Source organism: Melanerpes formicivorus, unplaced genomic scaffold (genome assembly GCF_026170545.1).
Source record: "Melanerpes formicivorus ecotype bairdi unplaced genomic scaffold, bMelFor1.0.p_v2 SCAF_95, whole genome shotgun sequence".
NCBI lineage: Eukaryota > Metazoa > Chordata > Aves > Piciformes > Picidae > Melanerpes > Melanerpes formicivorus.
In genome coordinates this window covers 2,420,560-2,437,991 of record NW_027142447.1, presented here as the reverse complement: position 1 = coordinate 2,437,991, position 17,432 = coordinate 2,420,560, and the positions used below count along the sequence as shown (strand labels likewise).

Sequence of the window (17,432 nt, the reverse complement as noted above, 5' to 3'; positions counted from 1 at the left end):
GAAACCAAAACCCAGAAGCACCGTACCCCCCGACTTGGGTCAAACCCTCACGGTCTCTACCCGTGGCAGGTGGCTCCTCCTTGGAGTAGCCTCCATGGGGTACGAGAAATCAAACCAGTACCCACTTACCAACTAAACGCCCCCCGAGACAGACAAAACGAATCCCAGCCCCTCCTGGGGACGGGCAAACCTCCCTTTCCAAGGGAAAGAAAGGAAAGCCCAGCCGAGCGGCTCGGCGCTCCCGGTGTTCGGGGCGGCGGGAGCAGCTGGGCGGCGGTGCGGGGCCGGGCTCCGCTCCCCTTCGCTACCCCCCGTTCCCCACCCTCCGCTTTGCTTCTCGCCGGCTCCGCTCTCGCCCGTTCGCGGCTTTAAGGTAGCCCCGCGGGATGCGCGGCGCGCAGGAGCCGGCCCTCGGCGCTCCCCCCCACCCCCGGCACAAGGGTGGCCTTAAATCGGCTCCGCGCCGCGCGTAACCGCATCGCCGGCGCTGTCTGAAGGCGGCCGCCTCCATCCGCCGGTAGTACGAACGGGCCGGTCCCGGGGCCGGTCCCGGTCCCAGTCCCAGCGCGGCTGTGAGGACACACCTTCGCCTGATGCTCCCCCAGCAGCCCCCGGTGCAGTGCAGCCCTGTGGTCGGTGCCCCAGCATCTCCGCCCTGACCGGCGCATCTCGCCAGGTAAGCGGGATTCCCCCCCGTGCTGGGGTGCCGGGGTTTAGGTTTGGTCGATTTGTTTTCTGGGGGGTGGGGAGAGCGTCGGGGATGAAGGGGTGACCTTGTGGACCCCCGAGGTGCCCAGTGCTGGGCTCTGGAAGGGGTACCCTGCCCGGCGACCATCAGCCGACTACCCCAAACTTCATCTGTGCTCAGTGCCCCGGCGATTCCCGGGGAGCCCGTGTCCTTGAACCCCAAGAGCCCCCGTAACCCGACCCGGGGATCTTCCAGAGGTGCAACATCCCACTCCCAGACTGGAATTTTCCAGCTGTGGGGAAATATCCCCTGGTGTCTGTCCACCCCAACGCTGCCACGATCTCCAGCCGGGTTACCAAAACTCAGGTCCCGGGAACCCCCAAAACGTTTCATAGTGCCTTTTGGTGACAGATCCTGGGAAGCCGGAGCACGGGGGGGGGGTGACGGGATTTGTGTGCAGGCACACGCAGCCCCGGTGGGAGCCAACACCGAGCAGGCATCCCCGTGAGGAGCTCCGCAGAGGTGCATCTGGGGAAGGTCTCAACCCGTTTTGACTCTTGCCTTGTCTGAGGGATGCACTTGCTGGTTTTTTTCTGGAGCAGAGTTTAGGGCAGATGCTCCTAGGTGAGTTGGGAAGTACTTTTATTCGTTGTCCTGTTGCCACTCACCCATCCAGCCCGGGGCCAGGACAGGAGGAGAAGTAGGCTCAGCAGCTAGTGCTGTGAGAGGAATAATGCAGATCCCACCTCCCCTTCCCGGTCCAGGTGCTGCAAATGTGGAGAGAATCCCAGAATAGTAAGGATTGGAAGAGACCTCTGGAGATCATCTAGTGTGACCCTCCTGATAAGACAGCCAGAGAAGCAGCTGGTTCCTCAATAACTCCCCAGGAATACCTGCCAAGGGCAGTTTCTGTGCACACTTGGGAGAAAGGCTGTCTGGATCAGGGGGGCAGCACTAAGCATCCCTTAGCAGAGTAGTAATGGCAAGCAATAAATACCCAGCTGGCAACTTCAAGCCTGCACAGCTCAGAGAGTGAACCTACCAGAGGTTCGGCTTCTGCAGGTGCTTTCAGCTCCTTTCCTGGATCCAGACAAGGCCTCCTTGTGGAAAGCATGAACACAGAGAGCATAGCAGAGAAAAAGTGGCTTCACATGTGAGTCTGAGTGCCCACCTTTGGTCAGGCTCAAACTTCACCTGGTGCAAAAGGGGAAAAAAGATGGTGAGCTTTGTGCTGTGCTTCCCTGGGCTGCCAAACAGCCTCAGGTAGGGCAAGGAGCAGGGACCACAGAGCAGGCTGGGAGATGGGTACACAAAACCAAGCGGGATGGGATGCTCACAGAAGGGAGGCCACCATTGCTCCAAAATGAGACACCTTGGTAGATGATGGGGAGATCAGTCTCAGGTTCATAGAGAAGGTTACAAGGCAGGAAGGGTCCACTGGCAGAGCTGTGTGTGACAGACTGCGGCACATCTGCTTGCAGCTGTGCATGCTGCCAATCCCCTTCTCTCCATGCCTTGAAGCAGGATGCAGGGGCCAGGATCACTTTCAGTCGATGCCTGCTCCATGGCTTCCTGGAAGCTATCAGTTAGTGGGCACACCTGGGGCACTGGTGGCTGAGGTCTGGCTGTGCTGGGGCAGTGCAAGGCCAGGAGGCTGGTGGCAGTGGCTCCTCACTTCCCTCCTTCCCTGGACCAACTTCATTATCTGCTTTCAAAGCACTTCAGGCTGTGCTGAGTTAAGGCTCCGCAGGGCAGATGATGTACAGAGGTAGATGCTGAGCAGCTGACACGTCGTGCCGGGTGCTTGGGGAACTGGGTGAGCTCAAATTAAAGCTTGTGGCTTCCTTGACATTTTCAGTGTAGCAGTAATAATAATAACAATAATTACAATGATTGATAAACCATTTAGGCAACCTTGTAATCCCAAAGCAACGCAGCCAGCTGACAGATCGGGGCTGAGATGTGGACACCTTTGCAGCAAAGGGCTTCAGCCTGACTCACAAGACGCTCACCAGACACTCAGCATTTGGGCTGAGAATACTTGCTCCTGTGGCAGAGCTTTTTAACCAGAGAGGTTCCCACACCTTGGGGCTTTGTTGCGGTGTCATTTGGGAAGGCTGTTGCCTAGGGAGCTGCACAAAGCTGTGCAGCAGCTAAATGTATGCGACACAGAATAGACTTCCAAATTGTATAGCCCTTAAATTCACATTCTTTAGCTTGCTTGCTTTCATTCATGTGATTTGAGAAGCTCTTTCTGAACAGTGTTTGTGTCCTCTAATGGTATCTTCTATGCAAGGTGTCCAAGATGGTACTTGACAGATGAATGCTGCGTCTCCTGTGTACCCAGCATCCTTTCTTCTTGCCTGTGAAGCACCAGTAGAGGTGCTTTCTGGCAGGGAACCTACCTCTGCTTCAGCAGCAGGCCAGGAGATGACCTTAGTGTCTGAGAGCAAAGTCATACCTAGCAGGCAGCTTGCTGGCAGGAGCCTGAGTGGATTCTCTCTAGCCATACCCCCAGATGTTTTTCCTCCCTTCTTCACCATAAGAATCACCTGCTAGGGGCACTGCCTTGCACACTCTCCTGGTCTTCATTGCCTCTCTCCCCTGGGGTGCTGATTCTGCAAGCACAGCCACCCAGCTTCCCACCAGTGCCTTGGGAGGCAACATTACTGCCCTGGCTGTGAGGACCCACCTCATTCACCTCCCAGAGCATTTTTCCAAGGCCTCTTCTTCCTGCTCTTGAGCACTCTCAGTTGTCTCTCCTATCCCCAAAATTTGGGAGCAATAAAGAGATCTCCTGAGGTATGCTGCAAGCCTTTGTATGCATGCCTACGAGGGATGAGATATTTGATAGTCCCTAACGATGCCCTTTACTGAGTATGCAAAATTGCTCTGGGAAACCTCTGCAATTATTCTGCAGGATGTACACAGGAAAGATGAGATCTGTCCCCTTCCTCCTCGCATATAATTATTCCTAATAAAAGAGGAAGCCTAAAAAGGTGGTAATAAACCAGCATGGAAGCCAGGTCCCACACACCTGCAGGGCCCTGAAGTAGTGCAGATTCCCTCTGTCCTTTTTGCTCCTGGCCTTCCTCTCTAATCACAAAGCATTATGCACGTCTGCTCTGCTTCCCATCCTGAGATCTCAAAGTACTCTGCATACGTGATTGAGAGCACTCCCTGCCCACATAGGGAGCTGTTTGTCAGAATGACTATCCCCACTTTACAAGGGAGACACTGCAGATGAGGGTGGCACAGCTGAGACATCCCCACATCATCTGTCTCCCAGGCAAGGCCGCTGCATCTCTTGAGAAGCACTTGCTGGGAAGCAGCTCAGCCTGACAGGGCTCGGACCAATACTGTAAAGAGTCTAATCAACAGAGCACATGGATGAGACCTGTGGGTACCTGTAAATTCCTCTCAGGTGTAGATGACTGCCTAGAGTCAGCCCTTTGAAAGGGCCACTGCTCAGACCCAACTTCCAGGTTGGGTTACGTGTCCAAACTGCACCCAGACCAGTAGTCAACACATTCATGAAAACTCGGTCCCTTAGCCTTCCGTGCTGTTTGAAGCTCTGCAAGCTCATAATTAAGAGCTTGAAGTCTCTTCTAGCTCACTCTCATGTGACATTAGTGCTCCCAAAGGTCTTTGCTTAAGAGCTCAAATTTATCTACTTTGCCAGCGTTCCCAAGTGTTCAATCAACTGCCTTGTTGGCTTCCTCCACTGCGCAGCGTGAGGGACTGCCTGAGATCCTTCTCCCCGAGACAAAAACGCTGCACTCTGCAAGTTCCTCAGGTTCATAAAATGTGAGCTTAGTTTCCTCAGGAGACACAGCTTCCCAGGGCTGTGGCACAGAGCTTGGATCCACAGCTCCAGTACAGGGACCTTTAGATTTCGTTTGTCGTTCATTCCCCCCTCTGAGCGGGTAATCCCACTAATGCCTGAGGCACGGAGAGAGTCATTAATACAGGGTAGTTGGCTCAAGGAGACAAATGAGGGGGGACATCGGGGTGAAAAACAAAGCCATCAACAATGTGGAAGAAGGAAAACGAATGCTTCTCTGCCTGGCTTTTCTGGGTAGAGCAACTGGGCTGCATTGTGGGCAATGTGAACGGTAGCAATTTCATGAGAAAAGTTAAGTATTTCCCCGTGCTGTGCTTAGTGGCTCATGGAACTCGCTGCTACAAGATGCTGCTGTTGCTGAGCATAGGATTCAGGGAAAGGGGAGACATTTTGATGGATAGTAGACCATTCACCACTGGACAGGACAGCTGATCTGAAATACCTCTGACTCTTCAGGATTCAACCTCTTAAAATTGTCTAGCACAGGATTTCTTATGACTTCCAAAACCCACAGCACTGATGAATGTGAGAGACAGAGGACAAAAGGAGACAGACATCTTCCAGTGAAGATCACTGGACAATCATTTCATTTCCATGCAGAAGCCAACAATAAGTGTTTTCCACACTGTGTGCTGACACCTGGCTCTCACAGGTTTGACTCTTGTCAGATGCAGCAGGTTCAGGTTAAGTTCTGGTGAGATCTGAGCTGATCCAGTGGTGCTTGCACTGATGCTTCTCCTGCTTGTGCTGTGGATTTTAACAGAATGCCAGCGTCCTGGCAACTGAGTGTGGTGCTAGTTTATGAATAATGCTGCATCACAAAGGAAAATGGTATTGTCCTATTCTTTGGATATTGCCCCTTGGCAAAGAAAGCAAGGGCATTTATTCCCAGTACAGCCAGCCTCTAGCCAAGCAAAGTGCTGGGATCACTTGGAGCTGAACAGAGTTAGCAGTCAGACAATCCCAGCTCTGGATAAAAGATTTTAGAGCAGCAGTGTTGTCTCATGCTGCAAGTTCACGGTGGGTTTGCGTGTGGGAGTGCAGGGCACATGGGAACTGCATTCTGCTAGCAAAGCAGGATTGCTCTTCAGCGAGCCTCGTGTGGGAGAACTTGGAGGGGAAAAACCAAGGCCCAAGCAGGCAGCAGCAGCTTGCTCCCAGTGAGGTGAAGCTCCTCCTGTGGCATGGCAGGGCAGCCTGGCTCCTAAAGACACTGTCTCTAAGGGCAGAGGTAGAAATGTGGTGTTAGCAAGGTCTTCTGTGTCTGACAAAAGTCTCATGGTGCCTCTTGCTTGAAATAGCACACTTCATCCTTGCCTGGCAGGAGTAGAAGCTGCTGGCTCAAATCCCCTTCATGCCCCAGTCATTAAAGTAGGGTAGTTAATATTCACCTCACTCTGATCCTTCCTCAGCCTGAAAGTATGCTAGCAAACAGCTGTAAGGGGTAATTCATCCTCCAGCTCACCTACAGCTCACAGATTTACTTTATTCTTATGGTTATGTTTATAGCTCTGAGTGAAGAAGCAGTGCTGTGCTCCATGAAAGCCCTGGCTGTGACCACAGCAATAGGACTGCCATTCACTGGGGCAAAACTGCACAGAGGGCCACCTCAGAGATGAGTGCTGGGCAAGCCTAAGTGACAGCAAAGGATCCTCTCTGCAGTGCTGGGGTGCTTTCCCCACTGGAGGTGCCCCAGCCTAGTGCATTTGTTGGGTCCTCCCGTCCACTTTCTCCTGCACACACCGTCAGCATGGTCTTAGTATCATAGTATCAGTCAGGGTTGGAAGGGACTACAAGGATCATCTAGTTCCAACCCCCCTGCCATGGGCAGGGACACCCCACACTAGATCTTAACTTTCTCCCTCCTGATACTCCATCCTCTGTGTCCCTCCCTGCCACAGCCCTTCCCCCAGCCCAGATCCACACAAAGGTGAAAAGGAAGGAGGCACCGATGACTTTCCTGTATCTGCCAGCTTCCCTCTGCACCTCTGACGTGAATGAGGCCCTTCATTTGCTCCTCTTGAGCAAACACAGATGCTTTTGTTTTATGGGCTGGTGGGACGGGATGGAATTAATAAATCAGAGCGGCAGTGCTGTGCCGCCACATTCCTGCCATTTTAAGGCAGGATCACATACAGAAAATAAGGCAGGAACAAAATAGGCAATCTCTTCAGAGAGCACTCAGATGCTCTGACTGTGCCCCCTGCTTGCTGTCCCACTTGGTCACCTGCTCCCTCACCCTTGCTGATTCCTCCTCCTCCTTTCTCCTCTTCTTTCATTCCCATTAACCTCAGCTTTCCTCCAGTACTCTCTTCTTTTGTCAGGAACCACTTTCAGTCACACTTTAGTACCTCACCCACATGCATTTTTCTTCCTTCATCTTCCTTTCATCTATGCTTCCTTTATGCCCACCCCACACTAAGGTCCATCCAAGGCTTGTCCCTTCAAGTATGAAGTTCAATGTTCAGCATGCAATCCTAAGAACAAGGAACACTTCAACTCTTACACTGTGGATCAAAATGTCTCCTTTTATACCTGCTTCCTCCACCCTGCTTCAGTTTCTCCTCATGAGAAGAATGGTACTACCTGAGAGATTCAGTGAATGACTCTGGGAATGATAATAGTGTGGCCAGCAGGAGCAGGGAGGTCATCCTGCACTTGTACTCAGCACTGGTTAGGCCACACCTTGAGTCCTGTGTCCAGTTCTGAGCTCCTCAATTTAAGAAGGACATTGAGACTCTTGAATGTGTGCAGAGAAGGGCAACGAGGCTGGGGAGAGGCCTTGAGCACAGCCCTGTGAGGAGACGCAGAGGGAGCTGGGGTTGTTTAGCCTGGAGGCTCAGGGGAGACCTTATTGCTGTCTACAACTACCTGAAGGGAGGTTGTAGCCAGGTGGGGGTTGGTCTCTTCTCCCAGGCAACCAGCACCACAACAAGAGGACACAGTGCCAGGGGAAGTTTAAGCTCAAGGTGAGGAGAAAGTTCTTCCCAGAAAGAGAATTGGCCTTTGGAATGTGCTGCCCAGGGAGGTGGTGGAATCACCATCCCTGGAGGTGTTCCAAAAGGGATTGGATGTGGCACTTGGTGCCATGGTTTAGTTAGTCATGAGCTGTTGGGTGGTAGGTTGGACTCGATGATCTCTGAGGTCTTTTCTAACCTTACTGATTCTATGACTCTATGATAATAGAACACATGAAGTATCACTGTTCTCCATTCACACGTGGTACAGAGCAGAATTAGATCCTGCCCCAGAACTGGCAGGCCCTCTTTCTCCTTGAAGGGTAACCAGAAATACTTTACCAGGCTTTGCTTAAATTAGATCATTTGAGCTGGATAGTAGCATTTTAACATCTCTACTTGGCTACCATCTGGTGGTATAGGTCTAAAAGATCTTTTTTCTCCCCTATCCTAGAATCATAGAATCAATAAGGTTGGAAAAGACCTCAGAGACCATCAAGTCCAACCTGTCACCCAACACCTCATGACTAACTAAACCATGGCTTCAAGTGTGACACCCAATCCCTTCTTGAACACCTCCAGGGATGGTGACTCCACCACCTCCCTGGGTAGCACATCCCAATGGCCAATCACTCTTTCTGGGAAGAACTTTCTCCTCACCTCAAGTCCAACCTATCACCTCATGACTACTAAACCATGGCTTCAAGTGCCACGTGTACTTACCTAACTGTAAATTGGGCTTTGAGAAGGCAATGGGAACTGTGTGGTTAGTATAAGCTACTGAGAAGGGGCTGAGACACCTTTTATTCATTGCAAGGCTTGATTTGGTTTTCTCCTCTAATGAGCTTAGGCACTTGAAAGTCATTTCCCCAGAGTGTTTATGTGTTGTTGTGCTTATCTTACCTGTGGGGCAACTGAGGCGCTGAAGCAGGTGAAACGAGTTGCTCAGATCCATACTGACTGCGGAGTGGAAGGCAGGAAAAGAACCACGAAATCTTGTTTCACAGCTGAGTGCTTTATCCTCTGGCCTCAGAGGAGGCCTGTAAAGACCTTTATCTTGTTTAGATGAGTGGATAGTCGTTCCAAGAGGACGCTGGGGCAAGGGTATCTTTCTGTACTCATACACGCCTTAATGAGTCCTGCTGCGGAGCGGCTTCAAGGCTGGATCATGCATCTTCATCACTGAGCACTGAAATCATTTTTTAATTATTAAAGCTAATATCAAATCCTCAGAAACATCCAAATCTCGCAGCAGGGGCTCAAATTAGCAAGCAAACAGAAACCAAATCCTGCTTATCCCTGTGCACCGCCACAAAGCTCACAGGCAGCATCTGCTGAACTCAAACACGAGCCTGGCTGAGCCGCATCGCAGAGCTGGGCTAGGCAGTCGGAGGCAAGCTGACAAATTCTACTGCTCCAGGGTGCACAGTAGGATTCTTTCCTCCCTCAGACATGCATGATGCTAGTTCCTCCTCTCTGTGGAACAATAGGAAAGGAGGTAAGGGCATTAACCACTCACTCCAGGTAGCAGAGGTGTCCCCTGGCAGACCTTTAGAAAGGAGAAGGGCAACAAGGCTTGAGCACAAGCCCTACGAGGAGAGGCTGAGGGAGCTGGAATTGTTTAGCCTGGAGAAGAGGAGGCTCAGGGGAGACCTTATTGCTCTCTACAACTACCTGAAGGGTGGTTGTAGCCAGGAGAGGCTTGGTCTCTTCTCTCAAGCAACCAGCACCAGAATGAGAGGACACAGTCTCAAGCTGCACCAGGTGAAGTTTAGGCTTGAGGTGAGGAGAAAGTTCTTCCCAGAGAGAGTTGTTAGCCATTGGAATGTTCTGCCCAGGGAGGTGGTGGAGTCCCCATCCCTGGAGGTGTTCAAGAGGGGACTGGACATGGCACTTGGTGCCATGGCTTAGTCATGAGGTCTGTGGTGACATGTTGGACTTGATGATCTTTGAGGTCTCTTCCAACCTTGGTGATTCTGTGAAGCTCTATCAAGTTGCAGATCTCAGCCTGGCCAGCATTTCTCCCCCACTACATTGTTTTCATTTCCCCTTAGAACTGACTCTTCCAGCCTACTCCGTTCAACCTCTTGCAGCTTCTGTTTTGTCAACAACTAGAAATGTCAAGTGCCCTCTCCAGCCCAGCCTCACGCTCTGCCTTTGCTCACTCATCTCTCCTCCACCACGGGATAGCAGCGCCTCTTGCACTGCAGCAGTGCACTGCAGCAGTGCACTGCAGCAGTGCACTGCAGCAGTGCACAGGCTTCTCCATAGCTCCTCCACTAATCCCAGCATTTCTTCCCAGTTCTGGCTAGCAACTCTCACGCTGTTTTGTGTTTTCCTCAAACTTACAGCACTTGGCAGCGTGTTTTCAAATTCTAACAGGAGCCTTCTTTACAGCAGAAGTGGTGTTTCTAATTTCTATGTTAGAAGAGGAGTCTTGGAGCATTAAGGAAGACACAAAGCTCTTAGGGAGGACACTGCTAAGCACTTTGCTAAGATCCAGTCACCAGTGCTGGCCTCTTCTCCCAGGCAACCAGCACCAGAACAGGAGGACACAGTCTCAAGCTGTGCCAGGGGAGGTTTAGGCTGGAGGTTAGGAAGAAGTACTTCACAGGAAGAGTGATTGGCCATTGGAATGTGCTGCCCAGGGAGGTGGTGGAGTCACCATCACTGGAGGTGTTTAGGAAGAGACTGGATGGGGTGCTTGGTGCCATGGTTTAGTTGATTAGATGGTGTTGGATGATAGGTTGGACTCGATGATCTCAGTGGTTTCTTCCAACCTGGTTAATTCCCTTCCCTTCCCTTCCCTTCCCTTCCCTTCCCTTCCCTTCCCTTCCCTTCCCTTCCCTTCCCTTCCCTTCCCTTCCCTTCCCTTCCCTTCCCTTCCCTTCCCTTCCCTTCCCTTCCCTTCCCTTCCCTTCCCTTCCCTTCCCTTCCCTTCCCTTCCCTTCCCTTCCCTTCCCTTCCCTTCCCTTCCCTTCCCTTCCCTTCCCTTCCCTTCCCTTCCCTTCCCTTCCCTTCCCTTCCCTTCCCCTTCCCTTCCCTTCCCTTCCCTTCCCTTCCCTTCCTTCCTTCTCTTCTCTCTTCCCTCTTCCCTCTTCCCTCTTCCCTCTTCCCTCTTCCCTCTTCCCTCTTCCCTCTTCCCTCTTCCCTCTTCCCTCTTCCCTCTTCCCTCTTCCCTCTTCTCTTCTCTTCTCTTCTCTTCTCTTCTCTTCTCTTCTCTTCTCTTCTCTTCTCTTCTCTTCTCTTCTCTTCTCTTCTCTTCTCTTCTCTTCTCTTCTCTTCTCTTCTCTTCTCTTCTCTTCTCTTCTCTATGCTATGGAAACTTTTGTGGGTATATGTAGCCTACCCCTAAGGATTCTTTAGGAAAGGATAGTTTAAAATTGCTTTTACCACTCCCAGGAGCCTTCATTCATGGCACTCCCTTCTTTTGTCACCCTCTTGAGAATAAATCCAGTGCAGTGCATGTAGTAGATCCAGACCCCCCCACTTGTGCTCCCCATCACATTAGCCACTGCAGGCTTCATCCCACCTAGCAGCCTCTTCTGGAGGTGCTGCAAAGGACCTCTGTGGCTCTCCTGTCAACACCTGCTCCCATTCAGCACTATGTAAGCTATCAACAGCAAATTTTATTCACAGTCCAGCAAGCCGAGCCACACTTGGATTGTAGCACCCTGGAAGTCAAACCAAGACCTTCATCTGTTAAACACTGGTGCATAATAGCTTCCAGGCATGATTTCTGCTCTTTTGTACTCCCTTCTGCATTGCACCTCTCAGGCAGATAAAATCTGACACTAGGTATTCCTCTCCCAACCCAAACATGAGTCCTGACCTGAGCATCAGGACAAAGACAAATGGCCTAGAAATTAGTTACAGCATCAGAAGCAGGTTTCTTCCATCTTCCTCCCCAAGAGGTTTCAGCATATTGCCCCAAATGATCTCCCTAGAAACTGTTGTTGGACTTTCAGGAGTACTTTTTTCAGAACTGATAAGGTATGGCAGCAGTTTGCACATGGTAAGCTGGGAATGCCTCACCTGAGGCTCTCTGACTTCCACAAATGCCCTTACAGAGAACTGCTTTTGGTTCCATCCTGTTGTATCTTAGAAATACCAAGGTATATGGGATCTGGGGAGGAAATGGATGGGAGCAACATTAGTAACATCATCTTAAGGCTATCCCAATTTGGATAACATCCAACATCCTTCTGCTGGGAGGGAGTTAATAAGTTGAAGGAGACTTTACTGCAAGAAGAGAGGAAAGACTGTTTACCAGTCACATACTGCACGGAATCTGGTTAAGGACAAACACTGTGAGAAGCAGCTGTAAGTGCTTTCTGGGGGGAAGGAGTTCATTGTCTAGAAAGGACAACTCAAACCTCTGCTTAAGGCATTCCTGAGCATCTAGAGATCCATTTTCTGGTTCTGCAGCTGCCACTTCTATCAGCATCACTGTCCTTGGGAGACTATGAACTGACCCAGTGCTCAGAAAGCTTTTTGATAACCAGAGGGTGCTTTCTTCCCCCCAGCACAAGGAAAGAGACAGGTTCACCCCAGAATGCACCTCTGAGAGTCACAGTTTACAGCTCATTTCTTGTTTCAAAGAGAGATTCCTCTTTGCCTGCCATGACATTTCAGGCCAACCTGATCTGCCTTTGAAGTGAGTTCAAAGGCCTCTCAAAGTTAAAAACCAAGCCAAGTTCATCTTTCCTCTCCGGATAAGTGCCTGTTCCTTGGTTATTCTGCCTAAGGTCAACAGGTCACCCATGCACATAGAAGGGAGGTAGAACGAACAGCACTCCCCAGCAGCCTTGAGTGCAGAGAAGCAGGAGCTGGGGAGAAGCATCTCCCTGTGTTTTGTTGCTGGTATCTGTGCAAAGATCACACTCAAAGCTCAAAGGAAGACAGAGCAGATAACTTGCCACCTTGGAAGGCAGCGTCAATAAGGGCAGCATCTTGTATTGCATCCAGAGCTTGAGCATCCTGAAGCGCACACATTCACAGACAGTGTAAGCTGAACTCCCTCCCAAGAGATGGTTTATAGACACCATAGGCAAGACCACTTTCAGCCCAAATTACTTAAATGTGCAATTCAGGAGCAGAGCAGAGAGCCATTTCTACACATGCAAGCCCTAAAGCAAGTCCTCCACACTCTAAGAGAGAGAGAGAGTCTGAAGTTTGCTTCTTGAGCTGTGAGCTCATCTGCCTTCAGTTCCCTCACAGTCTTCCTTGCCTTCCCAACAGACAAGCTTCTTCCATTTTACCAGAGCAAGACATGGAAAGAAAAATAACTAAACTAAAACCTGCACCTTTTATTTCTGATAGGACTGGATGCATGTAAGAAAAGGGCATTTGGCTTTTGATGCTCCTCAGCTCCATCTTTTGGCCCAGATGCATCCCCTCTGCACTTTTGCTATAAGGAAAAACTTATTTCTCTCATAGAATCAGTAAGGTTGGAAAAGACCTGAGAGATCATCAAGTCCAACCTGTCACCCAACACCTCATGACTAACTAAACCATGGCACCAAGTGCCACATCCAATCCCCTCTTGAACACCTCCAGGGATGGTGACTCCACCACCTCCCTGGGCAGCACATTCCAATGGCCAATTACTCTCTCAGTGAAGAACTTTCTCCTCACCTCCAGCCTAAACTTCCCCTGGCACAGCTTGAGACTGTGTCCTCTTGTTCTGGTGCTGGTTGCCTGGGAGAAGAGGCCAACTCCCTCCTGGCTACAACCTCCCTTCAGGTAGTTGTAGACAGCAATGAGGTCTCCCCTGAGCCTCCTCTTCTCCAGGCTAAACAACCCCAGCTCCCTCAGCCTCTCCTCACAGGGCTGTGTTCAAGCCCTCTCCCCAGCCTCGTTGCCCTTCTCTGGACACATTCAAGTATCTCAATGTCCTTCTTAAATTGAGGGGCCCAGAACTGGACACAGCACTCAAGGTGTGGCAATTGGACTTTGTGATCTTAGAGGTCTGCTCCAGCCTTTATGATTCTATGACAACCCTAGCAGGACACTAGCTGTCACTTTCCTGCCCCTTCTTTCCTTCACTCCCTCCCACCATTTTCATTTCACATGCAGAGAGCAGGAGTATAAACACTGCAGTCCTCTGACTCTGATTTTCATTCTGGTGTTTCTTTTAGTCGAGTCCCAGCTATACAAATCAGCTGTGGCATTTAAGGTACAAATCAAGCAGTGGACCATAACATCTATCTATTGCAAGAGACAATTCTCTAGGTGCCACTTTATTTCTCCATTCTCCATTTGTTTTTAAGAGTGTCTGCATGGCACTTGGGTGTTGCATAGCAAGTGGCAGGTCTAATGAGTGCTGATGATTCATTTGGAGGAAGAAATCAGAATTAGCATTTTGGACTGTCTCGACTAGTTACAGAATGAGCACATTTCACACTGCTTGGGGAGCTGCAACAGCAAAAATGTCCATCAGTGTCCACTCTGGTCTGCTCTTTCCACCTCTCATTAAATGAGGGCCTGCCTGATGTGGTGGCAACTCATCAGTGCCAGCCCGCATCCGTTCTGGGTTACTCTATGGAGTGGCCATCCATGACAAATGTTCTGCCCAAATTTGTCATAGACTCAATAAGGTTGGAAAAGACCTCAGAGATCATCCAGTCCAACCTGTCACCCAACACCTCATGACTGGGCCCCTCAGTTCTGGGCCCCTCAGTTCAGGAAGGATGCTGACTGGCTGGAACAAGTCCAGAGAAGGGCAACGAAGTTGGTGAGGGGTTTAGAACACAACCCTATGAGGAAAGACTGAGGGAGCTGGGATTGCTCAGCCTGGAGAAGAGGAGACTCAGGGGTGACCTTATCACCCTCTACAACTACCTGAAGGGAGGTTGTAGACAGGCAGAGGTTGGTCTCTTCTCCCAGGCAGCCAAGAGAACAAGAGGACACAGTCTCAGGCTGCACCAGGGGAGGCTCAGGTTGGATGTTAGGAAGAAGTTCTATGCAGAGAGAGTGATTGCCCATTGGAATGGACTGCCCAAGGAGGTGGTGGAGTCGCTGTCACTGGAGGTGTTCAGGAGGAGACTTGATGGGGTACTTGGTGCCATGGGTTAGCTGTTTGGGTGGGTTGGATTGGTTGATGGGTTGGACACGATGATCTTGAAGGTCTCTTCCAACCTGGTTTGGCTTATTCTAAATAAAGGTTTATTCTTATTCTAAATAAAGACTAGCTAAACCATGGCTCCAAGTGCCATGTCCAATCCCTCCAAGAACAGTGACTCCACCACCTCCCTGGGCAGCCCATGCCAATGTCCACTTTGGTCTTCCCTTTCCACCTCTCCTTTAACCAGGGCCTGCCTGATGTGGTGGCAACTCATCAGTGCCAGCCTGCATCCGTTCTGGGTTACTCTATGGAGTGGCCATGCATCAAAAAATGTTCTGCCCAAATTTATCATAGACTCATAGAATCAATAAGGTTGGAAAAGAGCTCAGAGATGATCAAGCCCAACCTGTCACCCAACACCTCGTGACTAACTAAACTGTGGCTTCAAGTGCCACATCCAATGCCCTCTTGAACACCTCCAGGGACGGTGACTCCACCACCTCCCCGGGCAGCCCATTCCAATGTCCACTTTGGTCTCCTCTTTTCACTTCTCTTTAACCAGGACCTGCCTGCTGTAGTGGTGTTGTGGGTTGGAAGGCAGATTCTCCCTTGCCTCCCACCAGGGCAGAAAAACAAGACTCAGACAAACAGATTGCAGAAGTGGTGGAAAGTTTAAATGGAAAAGCAGAGAATATTTTACAGAGAACCACAAGCACAGTGACAAAGGAGATCCCAAACCATACCCAGAAGCATCCCAACACTCCCCTCTCCGCACCTGAGGGTACACCCAAAACCCCCAGGGCTCTTTCTTCTCCCCCCTCCACTCTTAGGCTAATCTCAGCTGGCCAGATCTGAGGTTGCCCTTCCCTCTCTTCCTCTTGGCATTAGGCCTGGCCAGGCGTAAGAGGCCTTGAGATAACTCCCCCTCCATTACCAGATAGGGAGCATCTCCCACGGTAGCGGTGAGGGAAGAAAGAGGAAGTGTGAGACCTTGCAGATGGATTTATAGGGAGCAGGACATGATGGGAATGAAATAGGGAGCTTCCTGTGTCCACCCACTGGGCTGGACACCCGGGGCACCAAAGGTGTATCTTGTGTGGCAGCAGCAGAAGGCACCCAGCCTAAACTACCACAGGTGGCAACTCATCAGTGCCAGCCAGCATCCATGCTGGGTTACTCTATGGAGTGGCCATCCAAGAAAATTGTTCTGCCCAAATGTTTCCATTTTGTCTATTTTTGTGTAAGTCAGTCCCAGGGAACTTGCATTTTTTCATGTTTACTGTTAACAAGCCCTGTGAAAGTCTCATCTTCCCTATGGAAAAAGCAAAGGACAAATAAAGCTGGGTATAAATGGATAATAGGCCTGGGAGGAAACACTGTTTCAAAGCATTGCACCCAGGGCACAACATCTGCTGATGGAGGTAAGTCCAGATGTTTGGGATCTCCTTCCTTTGCTTCCCAGCTGCCAGTGAAGGACCACGACTATCCATCTCAATTGTCTGAAGGAGGCAGTGTAAATAAGCAGTGCAGGAGGCTGGGGAAACCTGGAGAGGAGATCACAGACTCACAGAATCATAGAATCAGCAAGGTTGGAAAAGGCCTCTGAGATCATCAAGTCCAACCTGTCACACCAACACCATGGCACCAAGTGCCATGTCCAATCCCTTTATGAACACCTCCAGGGATGGTGACTCCACCACCTCCCTGTGCAGCACATTCCAATGGCCACAACTCTTTCTGTGAAGAACTTTCTCCTCACCTCCAGCCTAAACTTCCCCTGATGCAGCTTGAGACTGTGTCCTCTTGTTCTGGTTCTGGTTGCCTAGGAGAAGAGACCAACCCCCACTTGTGAGTGTTTGTCTCTTCTACATAGCAGCAAGTGATAGGAAGAGAGCCAACAGTCTCAAGTTGTGCCAGGGGAGGCTTAGAATGGGTATTAGAAAAAAAATTCTTTACTGAAAGAGGGGTCAGGCATTGGAAGAAGCTGCCCAGGGAAGTGGTGGAGTCACCCTCCCTGAAGGTGTTCAAAAACTATCCAGACATTGCACTCATAGACATGTTTTAAGTGGGCATGGTAGTGTTGGCTTGACAGTTGAGGATCTTAAGGAGAAGGCTCAGGCAAGGATCTTGAGGAGGCTCAGGGGTGACCTTATTGCTGTCTACAACTACCTGAAGGGAGGTTGTAGACAGGTGGGGGTTGGTCTCTTCTCCCAGGAAGCCAGCACCACAAGAGGACACAGTCTTAAGCTGCACCAGGGGAGGTTTGGGCTGGATGTTAGGAAGACATTCTTCATGGAGAGTGACTTACCATTGGAATGTGCTGCCCAGGGAGGTGGTGGAGTCACCATCACTGGAGGTGTTTAGGAAGAGACTGGATGGGGTGCTTGGTGCCATGGTTTAGTTGATTAGATGGTGTTGGATGATAGGTTGGACTCAATGATCTCAAAGGTCTTTTCCAACCTGGTTAACTTCTATTCTATTCTATTCTATTCTATCCTATCCTATCCTATCCTATCCTATCCTATCCTATCCTATCCTATCCTATCCTATTCTATTCTATCCTATCCTATCCTATCCTATCCTATCCTATCCTATCCTATCCTATCCTATCCTATCCTATTTGATAGGGTTGGGTGATTGGTTGAACTTGATGATCTTGGAGGTCTCTTCCAACCTGGTTGATGCTGTGATTCTGTCTTTTCCAACCAAGGCAATGCTGTATTTCTGTGATTGTGTTATTTGCACAATGCTTTTATTGATCCCATAACTCAGCCAGCACTCCCAAATAAAAACTCCAGGGGATTGTTGCCCGTGGCATCCTCTGCCCACAATTATTTCTCTGCAGTAAGTGGTCTGGGCTCTGATTCTTCAGGGTGC

General features: G+C 50.4%; 1 protein-coding gene across 2 annotated transcripts in view; it reads left to right on the top strand.

Moving 5' to 3' along the window:
• The first annotated feature begins 497 nt into the window (after positions 1-497).
• LOC137455283 (galactosylgalactosylxylosylprotein 3-beta-glucuronosyltransferase 1-like) overlaps positions 498-17,432 on the top strand; it is a 40,327-nt gene continuing 23,392 nt past the window's right edge. For both annotated transcript variants that reach the window (XM_068165957.1, XM_068165956.1), the window contains exon 1: positions 498-676. The gene's annotated coding sequence lies outside the window, so the exon portion shown is untranslated. The remainder of the gene's footprint in view (positions 677-17,432) is intronic.